Here is a 19,582-nt window from a genome sequence, read left to right on the forward strand (position 1 = left end):
ATTCAGTTGGACCTCGTATTAATTGGAATCTCTTTATAACTCGACATGAGAGTTTAGGTACTCAAATCAGGCCGTTACGCTAAGTGATTTGGTTTGTTTTTTTAACTATTGATTAATAGAAATTAGTGTGATGCACAGATATGTTTACCGTTCATAAATTCAGTTGGACCTCGTATTAATTGGAATCTCTTGATAACTCGATATGAGAGTTTAGGTACACAAATCAGGCCGTTACGCTAAGTGATTTGGTTTGTTTTTTTAACTATTGATTAATAGAAATTAGTGTGATGCACAGATATGTTTACCGTTCATAAATTCAGTTGGACCTCGTATTAATTGGAATCTCTTGATAACTCGATATGAGAGTTTAGGTACACAAATCAGGTCGTTACGCTAAGTGATTTGGTTTGTTTTTTTAACTATTGATTAATAGAAATTAGTGTGATGCACAGATATGTTTACCGTTCATAAATTCAGTTGGACCTCGTATTAATTGGAATCTCTTGATAACTCGATATGAGAGTTTAGGTACACAAATCAGGCCGTTACGCTAAGTGATTTGGTTTGGTTTTTTAACTATTGATTAATAGAAATTAGTGTGATGCACAGATATGTTTACCGTTCATAAATTCAGTTGGACCTCGTATTAGTTGGAATCTCTTGATAACTCGATATGAGAGTTTAGTTACACAAATCAGGCCGTTACGCTAAGTGATTTGGTTTGGTTTTTTAACTATTGATTAATAGAAATTAGTGTGATGCACAGATATGTTTACCGTTCATAAATTCAGTTGGACCTCGTATTAATTGGAATCTCTTGATAACTCGATATGAGAGTTTAGGTACACAAATCAGGCCGTTACGCTAAGTGATTTGGTTTGTTTTTATAACTATTGATTAATAGAAATTAGTGTGATGCACAGATATGTTTACCGTTCATAAATTCAGTTGGACCTCGTATTAATTGGAATCTCTTTATAACTCGACATGAGAGTTTAGGTACACAAATCAGGCCGTTACGCTAAGTGATTTGGTTTGTTTTTTTAACTATTGATTAATAGAAATTAGTGTGATGCACAGATATGTTTACCGTTTATAAATTCAGTTGGACCTCGTATTAATTGGAATCTCTTGATAACTCGATATGAGAGTTTAGGTACACAAATCAGGCCGTTACGCTAAGTGATTTGGTTTGTTTTTTTAACTATTGATTAATAGAAATTAGTGTGATGCACAGATATGTTTACCGTTCATAAATTCAGTTGGTCCTCGTATTAATTGGAATCTCTTGATAACTCGATATGAGAGTTTAGGTACACAAATCAGGCCGTTACGCTAAGTGATTTGGTTTGGTTTTTTAACTATTGATTAATAGAAATTAGTGTGATGCACAGAGATGTTTACCGTTCATAAATTCAGTTGGACCTCGTATTAATTGGAATCTCTTGATAACTCGATATGAGAGTTTAGGTACACAAATCAGGCCGTTACGCTAAGTGATTTGGTTTGGTTTTTTAACTATTGATTAATAGAAATTAGTGTGATGCACAGATATGTTTACCGTTCATAAATTCAGTTGGACCTCGTATTAATTGGAATCTCTTGATAACTCGATATGAGAGTTTAGGTACACAAATCAGGCCGTTACGCTAAGTGATTTGGTTTGGTTTTTTAACTATTGATTAATAGAAATTAGTGTGATGCACAGATATGTTTACCGTTCATAAATTCAGTTGGTCCTCGTATTAATTGGAATCTCTTGATAACTCGATATGAGAGTTTAGGTACACAAATCAGGCCGTTACGCTAAGTGATTTGGTTTGGTTTTTTAACTATTGATTAATAGAAATTAGTGTGATGCACAGATATGTTTACCGTTCATAAATTCAGTTGGACCTCGTATTAATTGGAATCTCTTGATAACTCGATATGAGAGTTTAGGTACACAAATCAGGCCGTTACGCTAAGTGATTTGGTTTGTTTTTTTAACTATTGATTAATAGAAATTAGTGTGATGCACAGATATGTTTACCGTTCATAAATTCAGTTGGACCTCGTATTAATTGGAATCTCTTGATAACTCGATATGAGAGTTTAGGTACACAAATCAGGCCGTTACGCTAAGTGATTTGGTTTGTTTTTTTAACTATTGATTAATAGAAATTAGTGTGATGCACAGATATGTTTACCGTTCATAAATTCAGTTGGACCTCGTATTAATTGGAATCTCTTGATAACTCGATATGAGAGTTTAGGTACACAAATCAGGCCGTTACGCTAAGTGATTTGGTTTGTTTTTTTAACTATTGATTAATAGAAATTAGTGTGATGCACAGATATGTTTACCGTTCATAAATTCAGTTGGACCTCGTATTAATTGGAATCTCTTGATAACTCGATATGAGAGTTTAGGTACACAAATCAGGCCGTTACGCTAAGTGATTTGGTTTGGTTTTTTAACTATTGATTAATAGAAATTAGTGTGATGCACAGAGATGTTTACCGTTCATAAATTCAGTTGGACCTCGTATTAATTGGAATCTCTTGATAACTCGATATGAGAGTTTAGGTACACAAATCAGGCCGTTACGCTAAGTGATTTTGTTTGGTTTTTTAACTATTGATTAATAGAAATTAGTGTGATGCACAGAGATGTTTACCGTTCATAAATTCAGTTGGACCTCGTATTAATTGGAATCTCTTGATAACTCGATATGAGAGTTTAGGTACACAAATCAGGCCGTTACGCTAAGTGATTTGGTTTGTTTTTTTAACTATTGATTAATAGAAATTAGTGTGATGCACAGATATGTTTACCGTTCATAAATTCAGTTGGACCTCGTATTAATTGGAATCTCTTGATAACTCGATATGAGAGTTTAGGTACACAAATCAGGCCGTTACGCTAAGTGATTTGGTTTGGTTTTTTAACTATTGATTAATAGAAATTAGTGTGATGCACAGATATGTTTACCGTTCATAAATTCATTTGAACCTCGTATTAATTGGAATCTCTTGATAACTCGATATGAGAGTTTAGGTACACAAATCAGGCCGTTACGCTAAGTGATTTGGTTTGGTTTTTTAACTATTGATTAATAGAAATTAGTGTGATGCACAGATATGTTTACCGTTCATAAATTCAGTTGGACCTCGTATTAATTGGAATCTCTTGATAACTCGATATGAGAGTTTAGGTACACAAATCAGGCCGTTACGCTAAGTGATTTGGTTTGGTTTTTTAACTATTGATTAATAGAAATTAGTGTGATGCACAGATATGTTTACCGTTCATAAATTCAGTTGGACCTCGTATTAATTGGAATCTCTTGATAACTCGATATGAGAGTTTAGGTACACAAATCAGGCCGTTACGCTAAGTGATTTGGTTTGGTTTTTTAACTATTGATTAATAGAAATTAGTGTGATGCACAGATATGTTTACCGTTCATAAATTCAGTTGGACCTCGTATTAATTGGAATCTCTTGATAACTCGATATGAGAGTTTAGGTACACAAATCAGGCCGTTACGCTAAGTGATTTGGTTTGGTTTTTTAACTATTGATTAATAGAAATTAGTGTGATGCACAGATATGTTTACCGTTCATAAATTCAGTTGGACCTCGTATTAATTGGAATCTCTTGATAACTCGATATGAGAGTTTAGGTACACAAATCAGGCCGTTACGCTAAGTGATTTGGTTTGGTTTTTTAACTATTGATTAATAGAAATTAGTGTGATGCACAGATATGTTTACCGTTCATAAATTCAGTTGGACCTCGTATTAATTGGAATCTCTTGATAACTCGATATGAGAGTTTAGGTACACAAATCAGGCCGTTACGCTAAGTGATTTGGTTTGGTTTTTTAACTATTGATTAATAGAAATTAGTGTGATGCACAGATATGTTTACCGTTCATAAATTCAGTTGGTTTTCGTATTAATTGGAATCTCTTGATAACTCGATATGAGAGTTTAGGTACACAAATCAGGCCGTTACGCTAAGTGATTTGGTTTGGTTTTTTAACTATTGATTAATAGAAATTAGTGTGATGCACAGATATGTTTACCGTTCATAAATTCAGTTGGACCTCGTATTAATTGGAATCTCTTGATAACTCGATATGAGAGTTTAGGTACACAAATCAGGCCGTTACGCTAAGTGATTTGGTTTGGTTTTTTAACTATTGATTAATAGAAATTAGTGTGATGCACAGATATGTTTACCGTTCATAAATTCAGTTGGACCTCGTATTAATTGGAATCTCTTGATAACTCGATATGAGAGTTTAGGTACACAAATCAGGCCGTTACGCTAAGTGATTTGGTTTGGTTTTTTAACTATTGATTAATAGAAATTAGTGTGAAGCACAGATATGTTTACCGTTCATAAATTCAGTTGGACCTCGTATGAATTGGAATCTCTTGATAACTCGATATGAGAGTTTAGGTACACAAATCAGGCCGTTACGCTAAGTGATTTGGTTTGGTTTTTTAACTATTGATTAATAGAAATTAGTGTGATGCACAGAGATGTTTACCGTTCATAAATTCAGTTGGACCTCGTATTAATTGGAATCTCTTGATAACTCGATATGAGAGTTTAGGTACACAAATCAGGCCGTTACGCTAAGTGATTTGGTTTGGTTTTTTAACTATTGATTAATAGAAATTAGTGTGATGCACAGAGATGTTTACCGTTCATAAATTCAGTTGGACCTCGTATTAATTGGAATCTCTTGATAACTCGATATGAGAGTTTAGGTACACAAATCAGGCCGTTACGCTAAGTGATTTGGTTTGTTTTTTTAACTATTGATTAATAGAAATTAGTGTGATGCACAGATATGTTTACCGTTCATAAATTCAGTTGGACCTCGTATTAATTGGAATCTCTTGATAACTCGATATGAGAGTTTAGGTACACAAATCAGGCCGTTACGCTAAGTGATTTGGTTTGTTTTTTTAACTATTGATTAATAGAAATTAGTGTGATGCACAGATATGTTTACCGTTCATAAATTCAGTTGGACCTCGTATTAATTGGAATCTCTTGATAACTCGATATGAGAGTTTAGGTACACAAATCAGGCCGTTACGCTAAGTGATTTGGTTTGGTTTTTTAACTATTGATTAATAGAAATTAGTGTGATGCACAGATATGTTTACCGTTCATAAATTCAGTTGGACCTCGTATTAATTGGAATCTCTTGATAACTCGATATGAGAGTTTAGGTACACAAATCAGGCCGTTACGCTAAGTGATTTGGTTTGGTTTTTTAACTATTGATTAATAGAAATTAGTGTGATGCACAGATATGTTTACCGTTCATAAATTCAGTTGGACCTCGTATTAATTGGAATCTCTTGATAACTCGATATGAGAGTTTAGGTACACAAATCAGGCCGTTACGCTAAGTGATTTGGTTTGGTTTTTTAACTATTGATTAATAGAAATTAGTGTGATGCACAGATATGTTTACCGTTCATAAATTCAGTTGGACCTCGTATTAATTGGAATCTCTTGATAACTCGATATGAGATTTTAGGTACACAAATCAGGCCGTTACGCTAAGTGATTTGGTTTGGTTTTTTAACTATTGATTAATAGAAATTAGTGTGATGCACAGAGATGTTTACCGTTCATAAATTCAGTTGGACCTCGTATTAATTGGAATCTCTTGATAACTCGATATGAGAGTTTAGGTACACAAATCAGGCCGTTACGCTAAGTGATTTGGTTTGGTTTTTTAACTATTGATTAATAGAAATTAGTGTGATGCACAGATATGTTTACCGTTCATAAATTCAGTTGGACCTCGTATGAATTGGAATCTCTTGATAACTCGATATGAGAGTTTAGGTACACAAATCAGGCCGTTACGCTAAGTGATTTGGTTTGGTTTTTTAACTATTGATTAATAGAAATTAGTGTGATGCACAGATATGTTTACCGTTCATAAATTCAGTTGGACCTCGTATTAATTGGAATCTCTTGATAACTCGATATGAGAGTTTAGGTACACAAATCAGGCCGTTACGCTAAGTGATTTGGTTTGGTTTATTAACTATTGATTAATAGAAATTAGTGTGATGCACAGATATGTTTACCGTTCATAAATTCAGTTGGACCTCGTATTAATTGGAATCTCTTGATAACTCGATATGAGAGTTTAGGTACACAAATCAGGCCGTTACGCTAAGTGATTTGGTTTGGTTTATTAACTATTGATTAATAGAAATTAGTGTGATGCACAGATATGTTTACCGTTCATAAATTCAGTTGGACCTCGTATTAATTGGAATCTCTTGATAACTCGATATGAGAGTTTAGGTACACAAATCAGGCCGTTACGCTAAGTGATTTGGTTTGTTTTTTTAACTATTGATTAATAGAAATTAGTGTGATGCACAGATATGTTTACCGTTCATAAATTCAGTTGGACCTCGTATGAATTGGAATCTCTTGATAACTCGATATGAGAGTTTAGGTACACAAATCAGGCCGTTACGCTAAGTGATTTGGTTTGGTTTTTTAACTATTGATTAATAGAAATTAGTGTGATGCACAGATATGTTTACCGTTCATAAATTCAATTGGACTTCGTATTAATTCGAATTTCTTGATAACTCGAGATTAGAGTTTCATAATCATATTTTAAAAGGTGGTAACTCGAAATTTAGTATCTGCGAACCAGTACAACGCCAAGTTCACCTCTATAAGTCAAATTCTTCTTTATGTGACCCCAATAACTTAAAGCTATCGCTCTATGCTTAATTGCCATTGTTGCTAATGCGTACTGTAATTGCGTTTTACCATGTGTAGCATTCTATTTTTATTATCCATCTTACTTAATTTAATTAACTTTCAGAACGTCGAGTTATAGAGGATAAATAAATAAAACTTCGAGTTATAGAGGTTGAATGAATATAACTTCGAATTATAGAGGTTAAATAAAAAAAACTTCGAGTTATAGAGGTTGCATGAATATAACTTCGAGTTATAGAGGTTAAATGAATAAAACTTCGACTTATAGAGGTTGAATGAATATAACTTCGAGTTATAGAGGTTAAATGAATAAAACTTCGACTTATAGAGGTTGAATGAATAAAACATCGAGTTATAGAGGTTGCATGAATATAACTTCGAGCTATAGAGGTTGAATGAATATAACTTCGAATTATAGAGGTTAAATGAATATAACTTCGAGTTATAGAGGTTGAATGAATAAAACATCGAGTTATAAAGGTTGAATGAATATAACTTCGAGTTATAGAGGTTGAATGAATAAAACTTCGAGTTATAGAGGTTGAATGAATAAAACTTCGAGTTATAGAGATTGAATGAATAAAACTTCGAGTTATAAAGTTTATATAATCACTTTTCATGAGGAACGCGGAACCTCGATGTCTCGAATTTTTGTTGTAGCAACCTTGATAACGCGAACTTTTATTACTAGAAAAACTCAATTTTTTGTCTATTTCCTTCAGTTTTGAATTATTCGGGTCCCAGTGTATATCAGTTGCTTTCAAAATTTTTCGTACAATGGAGACAGTTGAATAGTCAACATTTATGAACTGATAAACTCCACACTTAGATTTCTGCGCTACAAGAAAAGGAAGAATGATTAGTTTACCTATTGGCATACTTTCGTATGTCTTTCACTGTCTTTAAGTTACTAAAATTGAAAAAAAAATACTAAGGGAAAATGTAGGCCAAGTCTTATCCGATGCTGAACGTTAAACTACAATTCAATCAACAAAATACCGAATATCATTTGCAGGAACATGAATTTGCAAGTAAATTCAGAGAAAACTAAATACATTTAAGTTCGTCGAGATCGTAATACGGCAAATTATGGATGCGTTAAAATATCAAATAATACTTTTGATAAAGTGGATACTTTCAAATATCTAGGATAAATATTTACAGACAAAAACCACATTCACGAAGAAATTAAATGTCGACTAAAAAGCAGAGAATTCGTGTTATTATTAAGTTCAAAATATCTTGTCATCGCGAATTCTGTCGAGGAATTTGACGTTTAAAATATATAAAACGATAATCATGCCTGTTCTGTATGGTAGTGAAACATGGTAGCTCACTCTGCGAGAAGAACACTGACTGACAATATTTGAGAACAAGATCCTGAGACGAATATTCGGACCCAAGAGGAACGAAAATGGGGAATAGCGGAAACTTCATAACTAGGGATGTGCACGAGTCGAGATGAGTCGAGATTTAAGCCTGTCTCGACTTGTCTCCAGAAAATGTTGTCTCGACTCGAAAATATGTTTCTGTACGAGCTACAATATATTTGAAATTTTATTTAAATTTTTCAGGAGTGAAAGTTGAAGTTCAATATCTCATGAACAATCTCAGGGCTGGAATAACCCTTCTGGTGTCCTGGGGCTAGAAAAAATATGTGGGCCCTGCTGACTTCACCTAATACACATTTGTGAAAGTACAGTAGGAAAATTAAGGGAAAATGTTTCATATTTTTGGGCATATTTTATTTTATGTTGATCATTGTATCTTCATGTTTCTTTTTAGATAGACAGTTGAGATTTTGATCAGAGTGGAGGACCCTGTTCATCTTCATGCCAGGGGCCATAGCCCAACTAAGCTCCCGCCTTAATCCGGCCCTGAACAATCTATATTTCTTTTATGTTGGGAACCAAAACCATAACTATTGTATGTAGTTTATTGTTTTATAATTTAGTGTTTACAAAAATCCTTTTAAAAATACCTATCTATAGAAGTGAAAGGTACCTATCTGTACTAGTTCTTGGCTTCCAAGCAGTCCATTTATTGTAATATACTATGTAAAATAGTCTCGTATCATAATATGTGATGTACAACAAATGTTACATTACATATTATCCGTAACTCGTGATATGCTGCAACACATTAAAGTCTCAAAATAGTTAGGAAAGCGAATAATCCAGAAGTTATGTAGTCCTATTACGTTCATGGGAACGAAAACACAATAATTATAACTATGCTAAATTACTATAGACTGCCAATTGCTCATTCAGAGAATTTAGGAAGTTCACTTTATTGCAATAGTTTTATACAAACTAGATGATCAATTATTATTATTATTATTATTATTATTATTATTATTATTATTATTATTATTATTATTATTATTATTATTATTATTATTATTATAGCAACCCGCATTATGCTTTATTTTTTGTTTAATTATCCTTTATTTTTTTCCAAATTATGCTTTATTATGCTTTAATGTTAATTTCAATCATTATTTTACATTAATCGTATTTACTACAGGTTAAATATTTTAAATGTCTTGATATATTTATTAATACAAGTATTTTATAAAACCAGTTACTTTCAAATTTAATGAACTTTCTACTTAATGCAGTGGAAAGAGATATGCTTTACTCGAGTCAGTTTTATCTATCACTTGTGTGCGCCTTAGAGGTGCATATATACAGGAAGGGAAAGTAAAAGATGCCACCAAAAAATACAGAAAGTGCTCAAGTTCAATGGGAACTCATAACAATATAGTGTGGAGTTCTTTCGAATCTACACTTCTCTGATTGAGGGGGTGGGGCGTACTAACTATAAAATTTTCAAATGTTATTTCAACTTTTTCTCACAGAACTCCGCAGTTACACTTAGAAGAAAACTATTGTTTATTCATTGTTGGCAGAAAGTTTTCTTCTTCTTTTCCTTGTTTATTTTATCCACTTCAAAGGATTACACCGAAAAATTAACAGAAATAAAAATAAGCTTTTCATTGTTGCATTATGTTCTCAAAGATTGTTGCATTGTTGCATTGAATTGCGCTGATTAACTGAATTGTTAACTGAATTGAGCTGAAAATTAAATCTTGATCTTTAAAGATTAACTATTAAGTTTACCTTTCTAAAGTATTAAATGCTGGAATTGGTTTCAAGGCTGTTTCTGAGTCAACACTTTCTTCAAAATAATATTAAAAATTATAGAAAGATTTTCGAGACATTCGTGTTGACTCGAGATTTTTATGAGCAGTCTCGTCTCGACTCGAGTCTCAACTCGAAAATTCGAATCGAGAAGTACTTTGTCTCGGTTCGTTTCGAGTTTAACAAAGTGTATCTCAACTCGAATTCGAGTTGAGTCGGGTTGAGATTCGAGACATGTCTCAAGTCGTGCGCATCGCTATTCATAATGGGAAACTACATTATTTCTTGTTATGAACTACGGTTTTTTAAACTATATTTACGATTAAACTATGTACTACGGTTTAAAAAACATTGTTAGGGTCGTCAAGTCTAGGAGGCTCAGGTGGATAGGTCCTGTAGCCAGGATGGAAGAAAGTAGGAACGCTTTCAAAGTTTTAACTGGAAGACCAATGTGAGAACGGCCATTAGGAAGTCCTAGACCCAGATGGGAGGACAATATTAAGATGGATCTCGCAGAGGTAGGAATACAATTACAAAGCAGAAACTAGATCCAATTTGATAAAGATAGAAATCGGTGGACAGCTTTTGTATATATGGTATTGAACCTCCGGATTCCATACGCCATAGAGTTAGTTTAGATGCTGAACATTGTATTCCAGTTGGATAATTATTTCGGAAGTTATTGTCGAATATTAGTCAAGTTTGCTCTTGACCATACCAACTGAGCACGGCTTTCCTTCGATGACACATCGTTAGTCTTATGACGTCATACAAGACACATGTTTAACTGCTCATTACATGATGTGATTGATCCTACAAAAGCTTTTAAAAAAGAAAAGGAAGTTGAACCAGTTGATATGATCTTAATAATAGTCCCCACATTCTGAGCCCTCAAAGTATTGTGTTATAAGAATGGTGATAACCATAGGTTTGAAATCAAACCTTTTTAAATTTCTTTTTTTTTTTAAACTGTCAATTAAATTTCTAGGAAGGTTCACTATTTTTGTGCAGCGGAATCTTCAAATCTCTTCTTCAATATATTGATTCTTTAATTCTTGCATAAATTAGCAGTTATTTTTGCATATAAATTGTAATGGAGATAGTTTATTTTTCTTTTCTGTTGAAAATGAAATCTATATTTTATAAAACATATTTAGAACGTAGTTCATAGATATTCTGCCCCCAAGTTTTTCTGCCCGTGTCCAGCATAAAAACGAGTAACTAACGTTTTTATTTTTCTTTAAATGATAAAGTACCCTGTCTTTTTGTTGTTTTTTTTCGCCCACAAGCAAACAAGCATAACATACCTACCAAAGTGCACCACGAAAGAGCTTACCTTAACTTTCCCTTAAAATACACGAAAAATAAAATAAAAAAAGAGCACGAAAACCCTGGAGACCAGTTGCAATGCGTTTCGATTAATTCATATGAAACCCAATTATAATAATACCATTGGAGATCTTCCCATTGCTGTGAGGCAGAAATGCAAACTGTAATTGTTTCTTGAAGCAAACCACGGAAAAAGTTTTGTAGCCAACGAGAAAATAAGACGAAGCAGATGGTAGTGCCATCTGGCCGTGGGGCTGGTGATTACGTGTTCCGGCAGACTTCACTTCTTAGCCGAAACGATTAAAGCCATTTTATCACATGTTTGCCATTCCATTTAAACAACATATTGGATGGTTATTAATTAGCAATGTAATGGGAAAAAAGGCCTCCGGCGTTTCACTGAATATAATGCATCGAAATTCTGCACACATCAATATGTTGACCACGAAACTATTCAAGCTTATGATGCACGCTTATTAAAACAGTGGCGTTGCTGGTATTTATGGGGATGTTTAAATAAAAGTAAATTTATATACTAGGTAGCATGGTGTTAAAATGTTTCTGATGCCATCTAGCAGTTTGATTCGCCTTATTTACGAATTTGTTACGTGATTAACAAATGTTACCATTAAAAATAGATGAATGTATTTGATTGGATGAATTTAGCAATCATTTGGCTATGAAACAAACGCCAGAGAGATATACTAACCTCGTATACAAATGTGTGATGTTGGAGTGTATAACCCATAGGATGTGATGCTTTACTTTAAAAAAAAATCAACACTTCCAGTGTATCCCTCAAAAAATGTAATAAAGAAATAACGTCTATTTTTAATATTTAATTAGAAATAAATAATCTACACAAAATTTGCAATCGATCAGTGAAAACGGCATCTTTCTTGAGGCTATAGTTCCCGAGAATTCATTGTCGAAAGCTTTGGCTACAAAAGTATAAACCTAGCATTTTAATATATAGATAATAATAATAATAATAATAATAATAATAATAATAATAATAATAATAATAACAACAAAAGCATGACATTCAGCACATCATTATGTTTACATAATAATCCATAATGCTTTATTTCGAAAGGTTGGGTACTCTGTATAAAGTATTGCTTATCCTTTTAAAGAAATAAATGCTAGAGTTGGTTCCAAGACAGATAACTTTCTAAGTGAATACTTCTTTCAAAATAATTAGATTGTTGAATATAGTTGTTCTCGGTCAATCAGTCAGTGAATTCAACGTTGTCCAATGTTTCGAGAACCGACAACATTGTTCTCGTCTTCAGGGTCAAGTATGAGAGACCACAAACAGAAGCCTTAATTACTAAGGTAACCAAGAAAGTTCTGTCGCTTTTTTACCCACCACCTTCGAACATCGATATGTCCCTAAGATGTACCTGGAAGATAAAAAATAGTCCCTATTAGCATCGATGACCCTGTGCCAACGTTCTGGAACGCCATGGATTCCATCGCGGTAGAACTCGTTGGACCGTGAGTCGAAGAAGGTATCAAGTGCATTTTGCACCTCTACTAGGGATTTGAACTGGCGTCCTCTAAGATTATTGTCCAAGGAATGGAACAGGTGATAATCGTACTGTGCAAGTGCAATGTCCGGGAGTATGGCGGATGCCATATTGTTTTCTATCCAAGGCATAGAATGGTGTTCTGGGTCATCCTAGCCACGTTGGGCTTAGCGTTGTCCTGTAACAGGAGGATCCCTTTGCGATTCGTAAGTGCTGGCTCCAGAGTTTTGACTTTTTGTTGAACACGGCTCAACTGCTGACAATACACAGTTACATTGATGCTCCGACAAGTTGGTACCAGTTCCCGACGCACGATGCCGCAAGCAGGCCACCAAACAGATAGGAGGACCTTCCTCTGGTGCAGTGTTGGTTTCGGCTGTTTTGAAACTGGTTCATGGGATGCTAACCAATGATGACGGCGCCGTGGAGCTTCGTACAGGACCCACTTCTATGACATGTCAACATCCTGTCCAGAAATGGCTTCTTCCTCAGACGAGACGGCAAAGAGATATAGGTGTCTGCTCGTGTTGCCTCCTGGCCAGGAGGCAAATCATGTGGGACTCATCGACCCAACTTGTAGTGCTTCTTAAGTTGATGGAGGTGCTGCCGAATGGTTTCTCCACTCACACTGAATTTTAGTCCCAATTCATCACATGTCTGGCCACTGTTCGCGTCAATAGCTGCCTGAAGATCTTCATTTTGTACATATGTTGGTCTTCCGGCACGTGGTGCGTCTTCGAGTGTTTCGTCACCGTCGTTAAACTCGTTAAACCACAGCTGCAGTGTCCGCGTAGTCACGACACCCTCACCAAAGGCCTGGAATGTCTTCCACCCCACCTTAGCGGCGTCTGACCCCAGTTTGAATTTGTAAAGCATACACGCCCTTATGACGCTCGGTGGAGGTCCCATGTTCAGTCTGTTGTTACGAAAGTTCAGGGTGTAACTGAACTGCCACAACCAGGTAGAATGTTGGATATCCATACCAAAAACTGATCTTCGCCTTATCTCCATTTGCATTCAACTCATGATGAGAAGGCCAATTGAACACAGACCTCTACAAAAAGCGACTGAACTTTCTTGGTTACCTTTATAATTAAGGCTTCTGTTTGTGGTCTCTCATACTTCACCCTGAAGACGAAAAAAATGTCGGTTCTCGAAACATTGGGTAACTTAAATTCTCCTGACTGATTGACCGAGAACAACTATATTCATCACGGCACCAGGAAAGCTTCAGTTTTTAATAAGACTGATTTTTTTAAGAGATTCGAGAAAAGACATTTCACGAGCTGTCTCATCTCGTTTCGAAATTTTGAACCAAAACAGCCATTTGCTAGTAGAAGAGAAAATGGTACGTCCCATTGACTTATAGAAAACAGAGTGTTTTGAAGAAAAACTTTAATGGATTGTAATAAATTAACTAATTATTACTTACGTATTTATTTATACTTTATAAGTAATATAGTATGAAATAATTATGTGATATATATTTAGTTTTTATTTTTCTTTCACTGATTGCAGATTCTTCTTCCTAAACGACAAGGACGAGAGACCGCTGTCTATCACCGTCACTCCGTGCACCTCCAGCCTCCTTTGGACCGTTAGATTCAGGCCACAAGATGATACATCAGAAGGTAAACATAATCTCTTACACTTTTTATCAAATACATCAACGACGGAAAAGTTTGTTAAACCTGGTTATAACACAGAAAATATTTTTAAAGGAATACTCAAGAGTGATAGAGAAAATGAAAGCTCTTGTTTAATAAAGAAAAGAGTTTAAATTATGAAGGTAATCCTAGGCACACTTACAATTACACTGCAATTGATACTATTTGTCCCAAGGATCTTATAAAATAGAGGATCTGCCCATATATATCTTCATCCTATTAAATAATGAAGCCAAAAAACAACAGAGCATCGGCACGTCTGATTGGCTACTCTCGTTTTCGCCATCGTCTGATTGGCTATTTTCGTTTTCGCCATCGTCTGATTGGCTATTTTCGTTTCCGCCATGTTTGTTGGCTCAAAACATTGCGATCCTATTGGGTGGAGTGGGCAGAGTAGGGGTGGCGAAACTGTGATGTATGGCTTCAAAATTTTCTTGTAAGGGCAGATCCTCTATTTTATAAGATCCTTGACTTGTCCTTTCTGCTAGCTCTCTGCACACACGTGGTACTCAATGCTGTGTTGCCAGATTTTGAGTCGGGTATTGAAATACGAAATTATTCACTGGAAATACATTTCGGTTTTATAAACTTAAATGACACAAAATAGAACTAAAAGGAATGCTTCCAATAATCACTAGGTCCACTACTCAAGTTGACATTCGGCTAAAACAATGTGCATTTGTTTATATTCAAACTGGCAACGTGCGGAGAGAGTGGAATGTTTACCTCTGCAGAGCGAGAGAAATGAGCCACTATAATTGGCTGAACGTGTTGTTTCCATAGAAACAGTTCTTCTTGATATGACCACGTGCATGAAGTAAAAAACAGAGGAAAGCAACTGTCACAAGGGACAAGTTGTGTCAAATGAAGTATAGACCCTTAATCATCAGAGGACTAGCTCAGGAAAGGAATGCTCCTGGAAGTAGGAACGAAAAACACAGTTCTGATTGGTTGGCGTTATCCATTTCTTACCACGTTGCATTCAAATACCATAAATCAAACGATTGTTGTTGTCGATCTTCATAGCCGAGTGGGCTAGAGCTATAGGCTAGTAACAAAAACCTCTTTTGGCGTGAGTTCAAACCCGGCTCGAGGATTTTTTTTTACATTTTATAACACTTTTTAAATTAAAATAATATTCAAAAAAGTGATTTACTTACTTTTGTGCAGATAAATAGTAGTAGTAGTAGGAACGGGTTAGAAGCCCCGCAGGGCTCGTTTTGTTCCCCTTGTACTCCATGATATAAATTTTGTGACCAACAACTGGCTAGGATAGCGCGTAAAAACAGCTGCCTAGAGTAGCGCACGAAAAAACGTACTTCCGGGAACATTACTCTCCTGAGCGGGTCGTATCATCAGAGGAGGGAATGAGAATTTTAACCCTTTTGACACCAGTGGCTACCTATCGACCGAACAATATCTAACACTGATAGTGCCTCCGGTCAGTTTGTCGACTATTCTTTTCAAAAGTTCTTTAAGTCAATGGATGGAGATTCTATTTGCACAGAAACAGAATCAACGTAAGTTGTACAAGTAACGCAAATCCATTCTCCAACCGAGAATGGAATGTCCAATGAAAAACGCTGAAAGAGATAATTAGCAAATCAAGATGTCCGACACAATTCTGAAATATCTGCAAAATGGCTGATAGAAATATGCAATTACGCTATTATTCCATTTACTCTGCACTGGAGAATGGCTGATAAATTCGCTTTTGACCTACAACTATTGAATACCGCTAGAAATAGGATGGCCACAATATTTTGGGGCTGAGGACCAAGATTCTTCAGTGGTGTAACTAGAATTGCACGATTTTTGTTACAATATTACTAAAATATTAATTAAACATTTACACGGTATATTTCAAACGCAGAGAGGGTAATTTGACCCCTATCGTCCCTAAATGACGCTTCTGGACGGTCATGGGCATCAAAAAAAGTTAAAGGGAGAAAAATATATCTTTTAGACCAATATTCTACGTAATTTACAGAATCAGGGAAAATTTAGCGTCGGCGATGCTTCGTAGGTGCCCCGTGACTCTGGTCCTGGGTCCAGTTATAATTAACTATTCCGTATATAGTAAAGTATAATGTATCACATTTTTATTATTAAGTAAAAATTCATTTATAACTTTTGTAGTAGTTTTATTTCATTTCATTGCTTTTATTTTTCGTGTAAGCAATCATAAGTTTAGGGCGTAACCACAGTAAATATGCAAAATATTTGTTCTCAGAGATAATGATTAAGAATTTTAAAGTGAAATGAAATGGAATCTTTAGCTTAACATCCCACGAATATGACCTTGAGGATAAAGGAAACGGATCAATAATGAAAGGGAGTGATTATGGTAATAGAAAGAGAAAGGATAGTTTACCCCTAGCACTGGTTAGACCCAATGGTGCTTCACTTCCTATTTTCCGAAATTGTCATATCGCTTACTAAGTCATTCACAAAAAATCAGGGGAGTCAAGAGTGAATGTGAGAGAACTTATCTACGTATAAAAACATTGTGAGAATATAATAAAAGGGAGATATTTAAGGGTAATTCCTATTATCTTGTCTCCTTGTAGTGACGTGCTGATCAACAGGAAACTAAAGCTTGTACCCAACAATCTCTAGCAATGAGCCTTATACGTTGGTTTTTGTCCCCTGGAATTAGCCCGACATTAAATCAACATGTAATACGCGGATGACTAAAAGTCTTTTTGCTTTGTCCTCTTACGGACTGCTTTGAAGTGAGGTCATTATCTGTTTTCCCACGACTAATCATCATTCAATTTATCAGCACTATTTAGCATTGCTTCTATAGCATTGAAACATTGAACCGTAAAATAAAATATATTCGATAACATTGGAGCATGGGACCATAAAATAAACTATGTTGGATAACATTGAAGCATACGACTATAAAATAAACTATGTTGGATAACATTGAAGCATACGACCATAAAATAAACTATATTGGATAACATGGAAGCATACGACTATAAAATAAACTATATTCAATAAGTTTGAATCATATGATTATAAAATAAACTATATTCGATAACACTGAAGCATACGACCATAAAATAAACTATATTGGACAACGTTGAAGCATACGACTATAAAATAAACTATGTTGGATAACATTGAAGCATACGACCATAAAATAAACTATATTGGATAACATTGAAGCATACGACTATAAAATAAACTATATTCAATAAGTTTGAATCATATGATTATAAAATAAACTATATTATCACTAACACTGAAGCATACGATTATAAAATAAACTATATTTGATAACACTGAAGCATACGACCATAAAATAAACTATATTGGACAACATTGAAGCATACGACTATAAAATAAACTATGTTGGATAACATTGAAGCATACGACCATAAAATAAACTATATTGGATAACATTGAAGCATACGACCATAAAATAAACTATATTCAATAAGTTTGAATCATATGATTATAAAATAAACTATATTCGATAACACTGAAGCATACGATTATAAAATAAACTATATTTGATAACACTGAAGCATACGACCATAAAATAAACTATATTGGACAACATTGAAGCATACGACCATAAGATAAACTATATTCAATAAGTTTGAATCATATGATTATAAAATAAACTATATTCGATAACACTGAAGCATACGACCATAAAATAAACTATATTGGATAACATTGAAGCATACGACTATAAAATAAACTATATTCAATAAGTTTGAATCATATGATTATAAAATAAACTATATTTGATAACACTGAAGCATACGACCATAAAATAAACTATATTGGATAACACTGAAGCATACGACCATAAAATAAACTATATTGGATTACATTGAAGCATACGACCATAAAATAAACTATATTCAATAAGTTTGGATCATATGATTATAAAATAAACTATATTCGATAACACTGAAGCATACGACCATAAAATAAACTATATTGGATAACATTGAAGCATACGACCATAAAACAAATCACATTCGATAACTTTGAATCATAGGATTATAAAATATTACTTTCTACTACAATTACTTTCTACAAGATAAACAAACGCTTATTAATTTGCGGTATAATATATTTATTATAATATAAAGGTACTGATAACATCATAAGCCGTTCTTTTACATCAAAGAGGGAAATACTAGAACTTATCAAGTATGCAGACTGTTGAGGTGTTATTGCTGAAACCGACTTCAATCGCCATCATCGTCATTCTTTGTACCTAAAAGAACTGTAATAAATGCTATCGGAATTGGAAATACTTAGTAATTAGTGCGTGAGTCGAGCTTAATTATATGAAATGAGTAAATCTGTATATATATATATATATATATATATATATATATATATATATATATATATATATATATATATATATATATATATATATATATTAAATCTACTATCATTGGCAAAGAGCATTTGTTGCTTTGCTTTTACAAGCCCCAGTGTTAGTTGCATCTAATGAAAGAGCGCTCAGCAAATTAAAGTAAATAAAAAAATTACATACCGAAGACAATGACGGGCAATCGACTAGATTCCCTTATGATACTGTGTACAGAGAAGAATGTTGTATATAATCTTAATAAAGAGAGATTGTCCACAGATGGGTACTCCTTAAACCACACCGTATCCGGATAATTTCAGCATGATTTTTTGTTGATTATCCCAGTTCGACAAAAAAATTATATATATATATATATATATATATATATATATATATATATATATATATATATATATATATATATATATATATATAAAGCGTAAGATATAAAATTTCGTATGTACATAAATGCTTGTTTGGATCAAGAATTTGAATGAATACACATTGAACCAAGAACATAACTTCACTGCAATTGTAAATGCAAAATTAATTTTTGTTACTAGAAATGTGTTATAATTAGGTTACAGAATATATGAGTTAAAAGTAAACAGAATTTCACATACAGGGGGTCAGATGATTCAGTGGTGCTGTTCCGACTGGTATAGTGGCTAGCACGTACGCCTTTGGTGTATAAGGGTCTCGGGTTCAATTGCCGGTGTGAGAGTCTCTGGAATTTTAATTGTCCTCGTTGATTCTGTGTTCGTGTCCCTGTCATTATAGGTTACTGA

General features: G+C 34.0%; 1 protein-coding gene across 1 annotated transcript in view; it reads left to right on the forward strand.

Moving 5' to 3' along the window:
- The first annotated feature begins 14,239 nt into the window (after positions 1-14,239).
- Positions 14,240-19,582, forward strand: part of nord (neuron derived neurotrophic factor nord) — a 31,426-nt gene continuing 26,083 nt past the window's right edge. The window contains exon 1 of the mRNA XM_081760471.1: positions 14,240-14,407. The gene's annotated coding sequence lies outside the window, so the exon portion shown is untranslated. The remainder of the gene's footprint in view (positions 14,408-19,582) is intronic.

The sequence above is a fragment of the Thermobia domestica genome, chromosome 5, assembly GCF_964235325.1.
Source record: "Thermobia domestica chromosome 5, izTheDome1.hap1.1, whole genome shotgun sequence".
NCBI lineage: Eukaryota > Metazoa > Arthropoda > Insecta > Zygentoma > Lepismatidae > Thermobia > Thermobia domestica.